At 37.9% G+C, this 17,665-nt stretch overlaps 1 long non-coding RNA gene across 1 annotated transcript in view; it reads right to left on the bottom strand.

Annotated features, from left to right (window-relative positions):
- The window catches only part of LOC148970474 (uncharacterized), an 89,836-nt gene that overhangs the window by 69,068 nt on the left and 3,103 nt on the right, over positions 1-17,665 (bottom strand). The window contains exons 2-4 of the long non-coding RNA XR_016148338.1: positions 16,373-16,451; positions 16,076-16,212; positions 10,054-10,261 (exon numbers count right to left, since the gene is read on the bottom strand). This is a non-coding gene — a long non-coding RNA (uncharacterized LOC148970474). The remainder of the gene's footprint in view (positions 1-10,053; positions 10,262-16,075; positions 16,213-16,372; positions 16,452-17,665) is intronic.

Consider the following 17,665-nt stretch of genomic DNA (forward strand, 5'->3'; position numbering starts at 1 on the left):
GGGTTTGGGGGGGGGGATGTATGTCATACTGCCCTGACAGGTCAGGCTGTTTATAGGAGTCTCATTTACATTCCCCCTCTAGAGGCAATGCAGCTCTGCCTGTCTGGTCCTGACTGACAGGTAAGTCCTTGTAGTGGCTGCTTGCCCGTGGAGCAAAGGGCAGCATGATAGAAACAAAACAGTCTGCTAAGGTGGATATTTCCTTCTAATGAGTGCTTAACCTTCACGACATGGGGTCATATACTGTAAATATAGCAGAAAGTTGACAGTAAGACTACTCCACATTTCCACAACACAGTCAGGTGGTATTATTTTTTTTTTCTTCCAATTTTCACTCAGAAATGGCAAGTAATTTCATAAATAATAGCAAGCAACAACACATTGAATTAAACACTGCATTTTGAAGTAGAAGGAAGGAAATAGTATATGTAAAATACTCCAAAAAATCTTCATTTACAACAAGTCATTTTAACAGTCTATTCTATTCTAAAGCATATTTAATCTGATTGGACAGTCTACTTGCAAAAATGATTTTTTTTTTAATAAACTTAAATCAAGGACAACTTTTTTCAGATAATTAAAGTTCAATTAAGTCCATTACATCAAATGTTTTGTTTACAAAAACTGAGCTTAAGTTGTTGTATAGTCTAATGTATTACATCTAAATTAATTGAAGAGATAGTTTGTCCAAAAAGTAAAACTCTCTCATTTTACTCACCTATCTTCCGAGGAAAACAAAATCAAATATTTATTTGTTTTTGCCCATGCAATGAAAGTCACACCCACGGACCGTTGGCTGACTGTCTGATGCTCGAGGCATACAAAATGGGAAACACTTTGGGAGTTTCGAAGTCGTCATCTGATTGATCGGTTGAATTCTACAGGATTTCCAGGAGACGAGTGTCACTTCTTTAACAAATGAATCATTTATTAGATGCATGGTGGCCTGTTATCATAGGGACATCGATAACAGACCAGGGGCAGTTGTGGCCTAATGGGTAGAGTCGGATTTGTAACCCGAAGGGTCGAGGGTTCGATTCTCAATGCCAGTAGGAATCGACTGAAGTGCACCTAACCCCCAATCGCTCCCTTGGCGCCGTGTGTCAACTGCTCTGTGTGTGTGTGTGTGTTCACTACTCAATACAAGTAATGTGTGTATGCACTAACTGTCAAATACAGAGGACAAATTCCAAGTACTGAATGTCACTTGACATTTCATTTGAATGCCCCTAAACATGACAGGGAACTAAACTAACTGTGATTGGTTGCTTTACATGTGCGTGGCCAATAAAACTCTGATGGTGTCACAGTTAAAGAAAGTGTTCTATTAAAGAATGCGACATACGTCTCCCGGAAATCCTGTAGAAGTTAGATGACGACTTCAAAGCTCCCAAGGTGTTTCCCTCCTGCCGTCAGTCTGAAGGTCGGGCAATGCTAGACTTGTCAACACTGGACACCAATATTCTTCAAAATATCTTCTTGTGCTGTTCGTAAAAAAAAATGCATTCAGGTTTGTAACAACATGAGGGTGAGTAATATGACAATTCTCATTTTGGGTGGAATGATCCCTTTAATGGAGCTGTATGCAAGATTGTGGCCAAAACTGGTACTGCAGTCATTTTCAAATTAGGGTGTATCCCAGCCTTCCCCCATGACTCGAGGTTGCCAGATATGCTGCAAGTTCCAGCAGGAATGTAGGCTGCTACAAGAGGCTTCCAATGGCAAGTGACGAGTCCTACACAGTGATTTTTTTGCTGTTAATTATTTATTTCAGACTGTGTAACAAAGTATTTCGGATTCAAATCGAGTTTTTTGGAGTTTCGCAACGTTAGATTTTTTAATCCGATTCCGACACGTTTGTATCTGCAGCTGTGGTAACTAGAGAACATGCCGCAACACTCTGTGATTGGTAGATCGGTGGAGGGGGGCGCATCAGAACAAAACACAACTTGACAACATCAACATCAGTTGACTTCACTTTTTAAATGACAATATCCTGGCCGGACTACTGTTGTCAGTGAAATGAACATGATTTCTTAATGTCTAGTGACATATCAGGGAAAATTTATGATTAATTGAAATACATTTCTTGCATACAGCTCATTTAAGTAAACTCCAATAAAATTAGATTCATCAAAGTAACTCAAACTTTATTTTTTCAGCTATACTACTAGACTGCAGTGGTGCATGTTAGCACTCTAAATATAACTATGTATTGTATGAGAAAGTAGCTTGTTACTGCAATGATTAGCACAGCTACTGCCACGTACAGCTGTTCGCACAATGGTAACTACAAAAACACCATACACCACACTTTCAGTTGAGTCAAAAACATATAAAATAACAATTTCAACATGTACTCACTATTTCCAGTAGCACCATATCAATCATAAGAACAAGAAATTAGTTTCAGTTTTCAAGAAATATTATCCATAGTCGACAAAATGGTTATGTTAACTTCTGTTTAACAAATTTCACAAAAAGAAAGAAACCCTCCATTTGACAGTGTCAAAAAAATTTTTATTGCTTTGGGTTATTTTAATTTAAAGTAAATTGTACAAGCAACAAAAAAGATATATTTTTTGAGAGTGGATTGAACCTTGAGAAGGACACAAAACACGGTCACCATTTAGTAGAAATGATAAATTCCTTTTTATGTTTGATAACATTTTTTAGTAGAGAAAATATAGTGGTGCATGAAATGAAGCATTGTCAGAGAAAATGAGTAATGAGCAGGAAAACGTCTTGAAAAAGAACAAATGGAAGAATAAACAATATTGTGCAGTCTCTGCAGCTCAAAAAAATGTACTCAAAGCAAAGCCTGAGGCAGCTTATGATCTGTTTTTTTTTTTTTTCTTCCAACTAATTCTGTTGTATCATCACTCTAAAATCTAGAAAGAGCAGTACAGAAGATTCTACTAAACCGGAAAAGAGAAGATCCTGCTCACAGATGTTCATTGGGCTGAACAATTCGATCGAATGATTTAGGTTTGGCTCTGGCAACCCAGAATGACCCTCATTATTGGTTTTGGTTCTGCTTTTACAGTTAAAAACCGATATTGTGTATCAAATGGTTTTATAAAATGACAAACAAAATGGGGACTTCCCAGAAGTTCAGTCTATTTTCAAATGATGAGTCAGCAAAATGCATGCCACACTGACTCCAGGTCTTGTGATTCAAACTTATAAGTAAAGTGAGCAGTGAAGCTAAAATCTAATTCTTAATAAAACTGAAGAAAATTGAGGATGCCTGGAAAATTAATTGATTAAACTATCAAGTAAAACAGTGATCGATCAAGTTATTGATGAATCACTTGTTAAGAAGCCATGTCAAAGATGCAGAACCTCATCGGGTTTTGTCGAACAGGCCCAGGCTCCATTGATTAAGCAGTATTAAAGTAACGCATGCTCTTGTATTGACTAGGGATCGACCGATATGGATTTTTTAGTGCCGATACCGATACCGATTTTTTCCCCATCAGCCTTAGCCGATGACCGATACGGGCTGCCGATTTTCTTGAGCCGATATTTGGAGCCGATACATTTTGCTCCCTCAATTTACATCTTAAAAATAACATGATGTTAACAAATGTTACAGGTCTCAATTTAATAAAAGTAACTTAATTAACTTCAAAAATTAATATTTAACAAATAGTAAAAACATGTGAGGTAGAACAAGAAGAAGTAGATAAACAATTTAACAAATATTAAAAACATAAAGTAGAACAAAAAAAGTTCAGTGCTGAAAATAAATATTTAAGCATAAATTAAATAATTACACTATTGCACACAGTAGCAACCAGCATAATAAAGTGCACAGTGCACACTGTACTTCATTTTAAAAGAAACGAACTATATACTGCATGGTTTCAATTTTTCTACATAAAATAAAATGAGCATGTCTAGTCTCTTTATATCACTGCGATGGCGAGGGAGACACACACCACACGCGTCCAAACCTCAGCCAGGAGAGCGCTGAATAAATATCCACAAAAAACACTGAACAACGTTGGCATTACTTAATCCTATGACCAGTGTTCGTTACAGCACCCGTATGCATACTAGGGCTGTCAAAATTACTCAAATGGCGTTTGCATTTTCCCTCTAAAAAACATATTCGAACATCCCGTAGCGCGTTTTGTTGTTGACGCGCATTACGTCAATAACAGGACACATTAATGCAAAGAGACATAACTACTAGTATTAGATAGTTTATTTGAGTTTAAACATATTTAACAACGTATTAAAAAGCAAACTAAATCAACTAATGGCCAAGACCGCAGAGCTCACTCTGTCTCGCCCTGGACTCGCTCAGGCACTCTCTCTCTCGCCCTCACGGTCTCTGCGCGTCGGTTAAATGAACAACAAACAAATGTTGAGTGCTGATCAAGAGTTTGGTTGCGAGTCGCGACTCGTGTCCCAAATATAGCAGGCTTCATTCAGTGATTGAAGTTTCACAGTATAGAACCGACAGTGAGCGCTCCGAGCGAGCTGTGCAGCTGTGGTAACGTTATTAGTCTGCAACCGCGGGCGTGTTTTTCCATATTCAAATTTTCACCTTCAAAATTAATACATATTCGAATGTAGAATATTCATAGACAGTCCTAATGCATACTGAACGGATAGCCTACACCTTAGCTATTTGCAGCTCCCTAATACAATGGCAAGCAGTTAAGTTTTATAGACGAGGCATTCGCGTTTTCCATTTGGACCCACAAACTTGCTTAGTTGCAAGCACATAACAGTTATAGGGCGACGTGTTTCCATTTTCAAAGTGTTTGACAATATTTCAGCAGTCAAACATTTAAAAGATCCTTTGAAAGTTTCAGTTAGCATTCTCGTGAAGAGCAGGTTGCACTCTGATAGTGGGGGAGGGCGGGGCACGTGAACTGCAGCGTCTCTAGCAGCACAGAGCTGCCCGTGGCCGCCTGTCTATAAATAACGCCGGGGGGCAAAAAAATATCGGCGAACGCGCAGCGGTGTATCGGCCGATTCCGATACACGTAAAAACTTCAAATATCGGCCCGATATATCGGCCGGCCGATATATCGGTCGATCACTAGTATTGACTGCCTATTAAATGCATATCAGCATACAGCGAGTATGACAAATGATCAGGGAGTTTAGAGACTTCATTATTCATAAGCCATTCCAGGAAGATGCTGTAACTTAATGTAAATAATGCTCCTCCATCCCCCACCGAACCCCTTGGGAAGCGATCTAACAGAGGAGAGTGTAGCGGAAATGATGAGGAACTCTGCGTTTCAATAGGAAGTAGGTGTTTCAATCCCTTCTATCAATCACTGAGGCTTAAAGAGACAATCTGGAAATGCTGATCCCAGCAATTAGTGCTGTTTAATCACATGTTGGTGGATTTGCATTAAATAAGCATTATGAATGGGGTGCTGATATTTTGATGTACGGTACTAGAAGTTGCAGATGTGCCCGTGTGATAAAAATGTGTCATACACAGTGCAAAAATTGTCACGCTGGACCACCAAGTCAATACGGAGTGTCACAAGATCTGCCCTACAAATTCTTGAAGGAAAATTTCACACAGAAATGTAATTTGTATTTCTTGATATATAAAACATAAAAAATAATCTTTGGCTCCATATGCAACTTGTGGCAAAAAGGAAGAGAAAAAAAATCATAAAAGTACCATAAGTGGTCCTTACTACTCATATTCTTTATTTAAAATGTTTTCAAGGTATAAGAAAGCTTTGTGTAGGCACTTATAATTGATCATTAAATACACTACAATTCAAAAGTTCGGGATCAGTAAAAAACATTTTATGTTTTTGAAAGAAGTTGCTGTGGATCTATTTTTATTTTTATTGACTTGATTTTTATTGGTTTTCTATTTTAATATATTTTAAAATGTAATTTATTCCATTAATGGCAAAGTATTTTCAGTGTCATCTGTGTCACATGATCAGAACTAATTATAATATGCTGATGTGGTGCTGAAAAAAGTTGAACTGCTTAATATTTTGGAGATATCACTTTTCAGGATTCTTTGATAAATAGAAAGTTCAAATTTAAATGTCTTTAATGTCACTTTTGATTTATTTAATGCACCCATGCATGCTGAATGCATCACGCCATATTTGGATGTCCACAAACGCAACTGACTTGTGAAAGTCAAATGTCATTGGTTGTTATGTCTCGGAACTGATAATCAGTGACATTAATCATTTAAATGTGTCTTCATGCAGCATATCTGAAAGTATATGGAAGATTTTCTGCAAATAGTTCAGAGGTCTTGAATGGATGACATACTGTGATATCATTCGTTCCTGGAATCATCTTGTTATTTGCCTCCTGGATTTCCTGCAGGCATTCAGTATAGTGGCTAAGTGACTTGATCAAGGCCAAATAAGGATAGGGGCATGACACTGGACTTTCAAAAGTGATTCTCACCTTGCTGTAAAAGGGGATTTCGTCCTGAGGTTCCCAAGTGCATTTCCTGACCTGCAGAAAACCATCAGAGATGCAGAACATGTGTCTGCCGTAGTGTATCATGCATGAGACAGCAGGGGTATGTGAAAGGTCTTGAGCCCTTAGCTCAACTTCAATGACGTGCATGGCTACCCAAAAGCCTTTACTCTTGCACTCCGCTTTGATGTCTCTTTTTTCAGCTTTCTGTCCTTGATCGCTTCAGGTATGCATATCTGTCTGTATTTTTCAGTCTTTTTCTCACTCGCTCGCTCTGTTCTCTGCCCGGCTCATCTCGCTAGACACCGTGCTAATGAGCCCAGCTGTGTGTGAACATCAGCGAACCATTTATCGGAGCTTACCACGGCTTTGCAGGAAGAGGTGTGTTCAACTATAATTCAAATTATTCAAACCATCTCTCAAAACCACTCAGCTCTTTTTCCCACCTTTCATCACATCCCCCCACCCCCTCAGCACTTTATCCCGCTATCGCTGGCTGTCGATCATTTGGTTTTTCTTTCTTCCTCTCTGATGGAGCTTCTACTCGGCGTTGTTCTTATCGGTAAATCTCATCTGAGACATCTTTGAAACTTTGGAAACCCCATTTACGAGAACTTCAAACCATCATGGCAAGATTAATATCGAAAAATAGATTTTAATACGATGACAGAAAAAGATATCCGTCTCCATCCTTTATTAGACACCGAGTCTGATTTGTTTGGAGCCACTGAATTTCCATTTATTAAACATATAAACGTTACATTATATATTGGATAATTTCCATCCAAATAAAGTCCTAAAACGTCAAAGTCACTAAGATGGATCCTGAACAGTTGTAAATAATGTTTCAAATCTCAGAATTTTTCCTTCCTTTAAAAAGCACTTAACATGACAGGTGTTTTCATTACACTTCTTAACCTTCATTATGTTACGCATGAAGATCGTAAGAGGTAATTAATTTTTGATATTTTATATTCTGGTTTGTCCTTCAGGTTTAATAACCTTCTTTTCAAGCTGTTTTTGCCTGTTTGAAGAGCAAACAGGTGCTCCCTGACAAACAAAGGGAGACGAATGTCTGAGGACAAGCTTTGTGCCTGTTCTGAAAGCTCTCACAGACGGATGGGTAAATTGTCTCACAAGAGATGTGAAGTTATTCTCTTTGATTCTCTCTTGCTCAGTGGAGATGTGGCACATATGTGCAACCTTAAACCTTTACGTGGATCAAAAGCTGAACAAAATAAATGAATGGTTTATAGACTTAGTTTAGATAGATGCTTAATTTACAAAAAATATCAAGTTTATCAGCACCGAGACCAAATGTAAGCCATTCATGGGCATAAAACATGTAGATCAGCATCCTGGTCAGCCTGAATATCAAGGTTACACCTGTGTTTCTCTTGCTGAAACCTAGATCTGTGTTTGTATGAAAGCTGATCCCCAGTCAGTTGTGGTCGACCACCGCGGTATTGGCTTCTCGTCTGACATTTGTTCTCAGATCAGATTAGTAGGGAAAAGCGTCCTCCCTTAGGAACTAATGGGGTTTTTATCTCTGCGGTAAGGTATGTGAAGCTCGCTCCACTATCAAAGGCACCCCTAACTTGTTATATGACCCATCGCTATCTAACACACACACCCACTTTCAGATACGAGAAGTAGTTCCCTGAAAACTATGGACACACTCTCGCAAACATCTCACTATGGCCTGATTAGGCTCAAAGATTCTCACCCATTGTCCTTTGCTGTTGTAACCATGGTTACATTTTACATTTCTGTGGTATTAGACTGTTCTGTTTCACTCCCTACAACAAACCTACTAGAGCTACTAGATATTGTATACACATTTTGTTGTTATCTCTTCAAGAAAGGAACTGTTCACTGAAAAATGAAAAAATTGTCTTAATTTTTGGGTGGGAAGGGATCTTTTTCCTCACACAGACGGGCGGATTTAGATAGACAGACCAATGTATGCTATATATCAGGGGCTGTCCACATCAGCACAACATATCATTCTGAAAGGGATTTCAACAATATTGTTTCTCTGTGCCGTTAACGCCACAGTTGTGGTGTGGAATCTTCAATTCTTTTAGGTTTAGAACGACTTTTTTAGAACTATATCTTTACCTTTATCATTTTAGTTTTCATCCTTGGTTTGAACAAGCCTTAACTCTCTGTACTTCTCCAATTCCCCTTTGGTCTTGAATTTTTATCATCTTTTGTCAAAGTTTTGTGGTCGGTCTCCCTGCATTTGTCATTGATACAAGCTCTGTTTGATATTGATCAACAAAAGCTCAAAACCCACAAAATAGATGTACTGAAAGATTCCCAAAGCAGCCAAACAAGAACAACCATCAACTTCAGCTCTAAAGTATTCATGAAAACCCAGATACTAATGTGTGTGTTCATGACACTACAACATGTTTTTTCTGCATTACTCCAACAACTACATGTTTAAACTGCAGCACAATTCTTTAACCTGTTTAAATAATGGATCAAATCAAGCCCAGATGCATCACACTACAAAAACAGATCAATCATGCCGCCTCACTTCACAGAGTGTTAAGTGCCTGGAGATGGAGGCAGTATCAAAAGTTACTTTTATTAGTATTGATGAACCAATAAAAATACTTCGAACACATTTCTGACAACATGGTCCAGAAGAGCATTTTTGAGCCAATCGCCTGAGCTGTAAAAATATCACGTGGCTCTTGAGTCATAAGAAAATGACATCATGACAATGCTGGCACTACAAAAAAACATACATGGCCAGTTTCACAGACAGGGCTTAAGCTAGTGCCAGACTAAAATGATGTTTGAGTTGGTTTAACTGAAAGCAACCTGCATGGACATATCTGAAAGGGGTCATGAAATGGCTTTTTAAAATTTTGAGGTCAACTTATGACGTTCGCTTGGTTTTTGCATTCAAAAACATCAAAATGATACTAAATTGATTTTTTTCTGCTTAAGAAAAACAACATTTTGTAATTGGGGGGGGTGGGGGATGTTAAGAGTTGCACACAATTTTGTTAAGATCTTGTATTGACAATGAAACTCCCAACCATTCTTTCAGAATTTGAGTCAGATTAAATATATAAATACAACAATATACAAATAAAACTGAAATTGGAAACAAATAGACAGCTTGTGAATATTCAGCCCTAATAGAGAAACATGATAATAATTGAGTTTGAATCTAGTAGGGACATTATAGTGAGTAGCCAAACCTTGACCCCATGGATGCGCACCAATACGCAAGAAAACCATTTTCATAAATTATATTGAGATATTTGTTGGGATTGTGTTTGCCCATCACTTATTGATGACCATGATTATTACATTTTCTAATGAATTCATGAAACTATTCTGACTAATTAATCTCAAGATCAAAGCCACTGAGCTTTTGGAACCGGCATGAAGAGAGGATTTTGATGTATTCAACTTATGTTTGCTGCAGACCTGCATCACTGGAAAGAACAGGGCTGATAGCGCTGGTTAGAGAAAACACAGACTCTCTTGTTCTGCCCTGGGTCTCTGAATCAGGTCCAAAACCCTTGGGGGAAAGAGGGCAGCATGTCCTCTGGCTCCTCTGGATAAAGTAAATAAAGTTTTATCTCTTACCTGTCTCTCAAAAACTCCAAACTGCCTGGCACAAATCCAGTGAGCACTCCTAAGGCATAAGAGGCAGCAGGGGCTGACCTAATCACTGTGGAGACGCTGTCTAACAGATGGCATTATGGGATGTGGAGAGAGCAGGGGGATTTGTCAGTGTGCTACTTGTTTTGCTCCCGGCTGATTCTGAAGGTGTTACTTTCGGGAAGCTGATGATCTGGAAGTGGTGGAGAGGAAGAGAGATAGAGTGAGGAGAGCTATTCATGCTGGAGTCTTAAGCATAAAACCCCAGAAATCTATTGGACTGAATCTTATGTATTAATGAGAATGGACTTATGACTTAAGTTCAGGTGGTGGATCACACTATGAAACAGTGGTTTAAAATTTAAACTCTGGGTTTAGATGTTCTGGGTTGTTCACCCTACCGTTCACCCTACCGAGGCCACATTTACACTGTAAAGATAACTTAAAAACAAACTTAAAATGAACTTTGTATTAAAGTTTGTGGGTGTTTTCACATTGAGCACACTTTAAAGATTGGATTAAACATAAATTTGACGTAAATACAAGAAGCGACTTCTCGACCTCTTGAAAATGTACAATAGGTCCACTTTAGACATTCTATAAACTATAGGTAACTTTGCAACAACATGCCAACATATACTCAGAGTACTGGTACAATGTAGTAGACAGTTAGTAGGCTGTTAGGTTAGGGTTCAGGTAAGTTGACATGCATTTGCAAAGTTACTTATAGTCAGAAAATGACTTTTGGGGGACCATCAGAAAGTGTTAGCAGACAGTCTATTAATACTCTAATGAAGTTGCAAAGTACTTATAGTACGTAGAATGTCTGAAGTAGACCTTTCAAATAAAGTGTTACCTCGAGATATAGTGATATCATTTTGGAATGGATTTTGAATGGCAGTGATCATGCAACTGACACCACAAGTCACTTAACAATGACAACACTGTGAATTCTGGATTGTATTCATACTATATACAGTGCATTCATCTTATATAGAACATACTAATTAATGACCTCAATTAAATTTAGTACCAACTAAGACTCATTTTGAATGCAGCTCATGTCATTGTTCTTAGAAACTTCAATAAAACATTTGCTTGAATAGAAAGAAATTGAAGGTAAAACAAAAAAGAAACTCCAAGCAACACACTGAATTAAACGAGAAATTCGGAAGTAATTGTAACTTTGTAAAACATACTCGAATCTTTACAACTTTATGTAGTTTTTTATGTTTAGCAATGATCAGTGCGTCTAATTGAGCAAAGACAAGCAAAGTGAATACATAACGGCTCAGTATCCTGGTCATAGTGAGTTTTCTCATTTTAAAGACGAATTAATGAATAGTCATGTAACAATGACAAAAAAAAAAAACAAGGATTCATGATTAAGAGAAGAATCAGATGGGGTGTGTTCATACTTAGTAGGTCAGATACCAAGATATCAAATATTGGATTGAATCAGATGCTAATTGTAATTGATGTAAAATGCTTTATAAATAAACTAAAACAAGATAGTAAAAAATTCAGCATTTCACTTCTGTAATAATTTAGCAAGGAATTGATTGAAAATAATGCGGCTTTTACGATAAATTCCTTGCAATTCTCCTTATTTGCATAAAACTTAAATGTAAATGAATAATTGTTTAAGCTAGTTAGTGCTAGTCTTGATCATTAATCATCATTGTAGCCATGCTGTTCAACCATTTGGTGGGAAAATTAGTCTCACTCCTTAAGCTTGTTAAAAACTCTTATAGTGGCACCTGTATTTTATTCATCAGCCAAAACCTTTCAACAAATCAGTGCTCCTTTTTGATTGTCTGCCACATTAGCATCCATGTATATATCTGCCATTTTCTTTGCCTAACTCCATTAGTGATGGCTGTATATCTTTGACTCCATATTGACTTTCTTTCATCTTCTGGAGGAAACTCTATAGCTGTAGATTACAGGCTGACCCTAAGGCTCCCTGCTCAACAAGAGAGAGAGACTTGTGCCAGCTGAAGGAAAAAGACACACGCACGCGCACACACAAACACAAGAAAGTCAATTTCTTACAGTCTAAAAGTGTCCAAAGCATTCACCCAAGCACATGTTCTTTCACCCACTCAACACCCTCCTCTTTCTCTCTCTCACACACACACTCAATTCTACACGTGCATATGATCACACAAGAATGAGTAAGTCCCTGCTCTCTGGAGACGAGCGGTTCATCGGCTTATCACTGCTGACTGACGCAGCTCTCCTTCTTTCTTTCTTTCTTTCTTTCTTTCTTTCTTTCATATTCCAGTACATTTAAACCAATGTATTGTCCTTTCTTTGAAAGACAAGCCTCTGCTAAACATCTGTTTCACAGCCAACATCACAGGTGAGCTACATCCATGTCTCTACAATTACTGAGAAAACACACACCCTGAAGAGACAAACAGGAGGGAGGATTTACACCGTAGGATCATTTTCTGTCTGAATGCAAAAGCGTGCCTTGAGTGAGGTTTTAGCGTCTAATTCGGCGCTACCTGGGCTCCATGTCCAGACACCCAATACCTTGCGTAGCTCAGATGGGCAGGTAGGAGGGGAAGTGGAGCCGATCAATACACTTGTTAAAGATTGCAGATAATGAAAATATGGAAAAAATATATTCCCCACCATCAATTTTTGATGAGCAGAAAGCCCATGGATTAAAAAAAAAAATACCAAAAGAAGCAAATGTAGAAATAGTATACTGGATAAATAATTGAATGAGTATCTTCATTGATTTCTAGTCTTATTTAGTTTTCATTGTCTTCAACTCTTTTTTTTAAAGGCTAAAACATTAGATTCGAAGGTCATAGTTGTGCATTTGCTTTCAACTATGTTTTTATATATGTAAGGCAAGCTTGTCAACAGTCTTAAAAGGATAGTCCACCCAAAAATGAGAATTCTGTCATTATGTTCTCACCCTCATATCGTTCCAAACATCAATCAATTTATGCGGAAGACACAAGATGATATTTCGAAAAATGTATCATTGTTTTTTCATCCATATAATGGACAATGGGGTCCAAAACAACCCTGAACTATACAATCATATCTAGAAAATTTTCACACTGTGTGTCTTTCTTAAAGGGGTGCTTCAGGATTTAGCATTAAGCTTTGTATTTGTAGGAAACACATTTTTTTTTCAATTATCATGCTTAACACCTTCATATAGACCTTGAGTAGGCAAATAAATGACGCAGATATTGTGGGAGTATAAATTGGGCTTGAGGCTGCATCGAAAGGCAACTTCGCGTCTGCTGCCATGTTGGATACATAGGTATAAACAAACTGCTTCAGTGTGTCACATAGACGTCGTCATTGTCGTGCTTCTGTGATTGGTTCCCTAGATGAGGCGAAAATTTGGTCCATGGTATCCAGACTAGCAGTGTGAATAAAATCCCGCTGCGGCAAGGTAGTATGGGGAAACCCAGACTAAGTTAGAATGGTAAACACAACAAGGCTGTAAAAGCGCAAGAGTTTTCCTGCTTGGCATGATGATGTTTAATGTTCCTGACCACTTGTTTTATAATTTTCAAGACACATAAAAGCTTTAAAAAACATCAAAAGTGGGTTACTGATGCATTTTATGTTGTTGAATGAAGAGCAAAAATATCTTGACCTTCCATTAACCACAGACCTTACATCAGGCGTTTAACCAAAAATCCATTTCAAAAACCCATTGACTTCTGGACAATGGAACGGAAACTTGGACTCATTGCTGCAGCACTCTATGGGTTTATATTTAGACGCAATCAGCAATAATACTGCAATATTTACTGCAATGATAAGTGATTAGAAAAACTCGAATTACATAATAAAAACTAGATTTTGTATCTAGTTATGCTCGAGTTTTGCAGAGGGAATTTAATAGTTTGTGCAAGATTTGCTGTTTTACTTGTGGCTAGTTCTACTGGTGCATGTATTAGACAAACAAAATACTTCAGAAATCAGAGCTCATCATTACACTATAAATGTTTGCTTTTAGATCTCCATGGAAACAGCATAGGAGACATCGTGTTATTAGAATGCACCTGTTTTGCAGGTTTTCATTAGCTCAAGCTTTAGTTTCAAAAGGTAAGGGGGTTTAATAATATGCAGACCAGACGACGCTCTGCACGGAGGCACGAAAGAATGAAGGAGACATGTCGAGACTTGCACGGAGGCGTTGAAAATGTCTGCTGTTCCGTCAAGATAACCTTTACATCAAACAGAGTAACAGCTGAAACTCCCCGAGTGAGGGAATTTAGTATTCTACAGAATTTAAATATATGCAGAAACATCCTACACATTGCAAATAAAAAAGGCAGATGGAATAAAGCAGATACCTGCTCATAATTAATACAATAAAGACTGTACTTATAGTTCTCGGTTTAAAGTTAAGCTCACACAACTCTCTTCATAACACTGCAGAATCCCTCCAAATACAAGATATGCTCATAATCAATTACAAAGTTCCTCAAACTGACTGAAGGTGAAAAGAAATCCAGCTGAGTTTGGAAGAGATTCACGCTGCTTTGTGCTTCTATAAAACCTAGAGAAAGCTATTCGTTAGCATATTAATGGAAGTAGATTATCTGAAATGTGCCATCTTTTCCTCATCATGAGCTTTCATGTGACTAAACTCTCTGGGGCAGAAGAACATTTACATCATGGCAACTGACACTACAAGATCTTCATTGTCCCCAAGTCTTTCCCTAGCTGCTACGCTGAGCTGTGAGGTCAAACATGTCCAAGTCAATTTCGCCCAAGGAAACAACTTCATCTTAATTTTTTTTTTTTTATCTTTTTAGATTATTACAAAAGCACATTAACTTGTACCATTGAGCATTGCCACAAAAAGCATGATGTTGCACAGTGCAATGTACAGCAGATTGGACCAAAACAACCAGGCAGTGGTAAAACATCTGCTATAATATAATGGGATATCAGTATTTATATATAGATATTTTTAAAAAGCCGACAAATGTAAAAAATGCTTCTTGCAACCAGATAGGTGTAGGTACAGCATCTACTAGCAGGGGGTAAAGACAAGTGCATCACGCTAGTACCCAGTCAAACCTTGACCTTTTGCTTTTATAGCAGCTAGCAATGTATCAATGCCACAGCTTAAGAGACAGACTGTAACATAATCTATTGCTTGCTATCACACACTATCAGTTATAAATGTGTATTTATATGAATATATACAGCAGTTATATTCTTTGCCCCACTTTCCTCACCTGACTATGTCTGAAATCTATTTTTGTAATTTATTTAATATGCAATACTTTATCTTTCACTTCAAACTGTATTATGCAAGTACTTGAAAGCTGTAGCAATACTGCAGTCTTCGACATTTATTCTGTCTCAATGGTTTTAAAAGGTCTGGTAGGAGTAAGCTATTAGCGGAACACAAAAACATCAAGATTTCACTTAATATTGTTTGATTCATGCAATTTATTAAATTCCAACTTTGACTGTAAAGTGTTTACAGTCAATGCAATTTGCTAATGCAATGTATATTGTAAAAAATATATATATATATACACTACCATTTAAAAGTTTGCAGTCAGTCAGGTTTTTTAATGTTTTTGACATATTTATTTGATCAGAAACACTAGTAAACAAAGTAATATTGTGAAATATTGCTAGATAGCGCCACAAATGTAACATTATCATGGTACGACCATGGAGCATTAGTTCAATGTCAAGCTGATAAAAGTAGCCTTTTATTGTAATGTTGCAGTGGGAGTTTACATGTGTTTCCAGCATGTTGTGTGATGCTTTTTCCGGTGTGTTGAAAGTCTCAGTGTGGCCGGTACCATGAGTGTTTGCTCTTGCTGTTGTGTTTTGAGCACGAGCGTTCTTGTAAAAATTGGTTGCAATCAGAAACATCCCCGATAGAGCCCGGTTTTTATACATTTTTAGAGATGCTTTTTTTAATGCATGCATGTGCATACATTTATACATGTATAGATAGAATGGAGATCAGAATGTGTACATCATCACTTGCCTTTTATAACATCGAGCCTTCGGAGAATTAACTGGAGAGGTGGAGTGTGGCAGAGTTCTTGCTTTTCCTCATCAGTGGAAACGATTCCCATGTACGCCATTGAGTGAAGGGCAGTGGAGATGAGAAGGCAGATTATGCTAAAAAATAAAGGAGAGGAGAGATTGTTTGCAGCTTTAAGGGTACGCTTCATTTCTCTTCATTTACTCTGAATTACCCCAGAGTCCCTCGGGAGGCTTGTCTTGCCCAGTGCCCTTCAGTTCATTCTACAGAGCCTTGAGAAGTTCACACTTACTTTACCTTGTAGGAAACTGAAGACCCGCTGTGGGTGGAGGTTATGTAAAGTTAAACGAATTCCATCTCCACACCAGCTGTTAACCTATGGTACACAATAGAGGGATTGTTGGATATGGCAGTTCAAATACACATTTTTTTAATTGGCTGTCATTGCAAACAGCACAATTTTGCTTATTTTTAACTAAAGCTACTACACTGTGTAAGGTTTTCTCCCATCTAGCGGTGAAATTGTATATGACTACCAACTATCCCCTCCCATTCCAAGGGCGTTTTTACAGCTGTTACTCCGGTGGCCGTATTATTCCAATAACCATGGCTTCCAGTTCGCCCATGAGTGTTCCTTCAAGTGATGAGGTTAATTTAGAAAACTATTACAAGTTGCATTTAGTTATTTAGTCAGTTAACATGTAGATTATACCCTCTATGTAAAACGAATGATAGTTTTACGTTTTCGTTATTTTGGAACCATTTCATGGCTAAAATCTTCAGGTTCCCAAACAAATGCAAGCTTATGTTAGTAAAGTATCAGCGCTATCGTTATTCTGTATATTGTACCGGTCGAGAAGAAAGCAGGCAACTTTGGCGTCCCTTTTAAAATCCTTGCACCTGATGAGCTCTTTCCATCTAGGAAAAGCCACTCCAATATTGACTTATATCTTGTTGATTTGTCTGTCACGTTGTCGTTTTAATTCTCTCTTTCGCTTCCTTGACGACTCTGTTACATGTTCTCGTGATCCTCCATCTTCAACAGGCTTTTAAATCTGTCGGCCAGTCTTTGGCTAATGTATTTTCAAGATGGAGGCGCAACATGGCTCCCGCCATTCGAGCGAATCGCTCATATCAAGGGGGTAATCCATCAGCCGGAAACTGAAGCTTCCCTGGGGGGCCGCCATTGTAGCAGACCATCACCTGCTGTTAGCATTCCATTTGACTCATTTTGATTTCATTTTGGCGTCACTTTGACAGCAAATAACTTTACATCTGAGGCATTCAAAGACTAGTTTTTGTAAAAAATAGGCTAATGATTGCGTCATAACCACGGGACTATCTGTCAAACTGTAGAAATTATATTATAGACAGGAGGAGAAGCTCACAGGCAATCTTTTACTGTCTATGAGGCAATCAGGGGGACATGGAGGCATAATGTCAAGGGAGAAGCCCATAGATAAAGTCTATGGCTCATATGTATTCTGAATGGCAGATTCTACACTTAAGAGAATACATGATTAGTTGGTGGAAGTAACATTACACATGAATGAGCACATAATTTTGAAAGAACAAAGTGTTTTTTGCTAA

The sequence above is a fragment of the Pimephales promelas genome, chromosome 21, assembly GCF_988280905.1.
Source record: "Pimephales promelas chromosome 21, fPimPro1.hap1.1, whole genome shotgun sequence".
Classification (NCBI taxonomy): domain Eukaryota; kingdom Metazoa; phylum Chordata; class Actinopteri; order Cypriniformes; family Leuciscidae; genus Pimephales; species Pimephales promelas.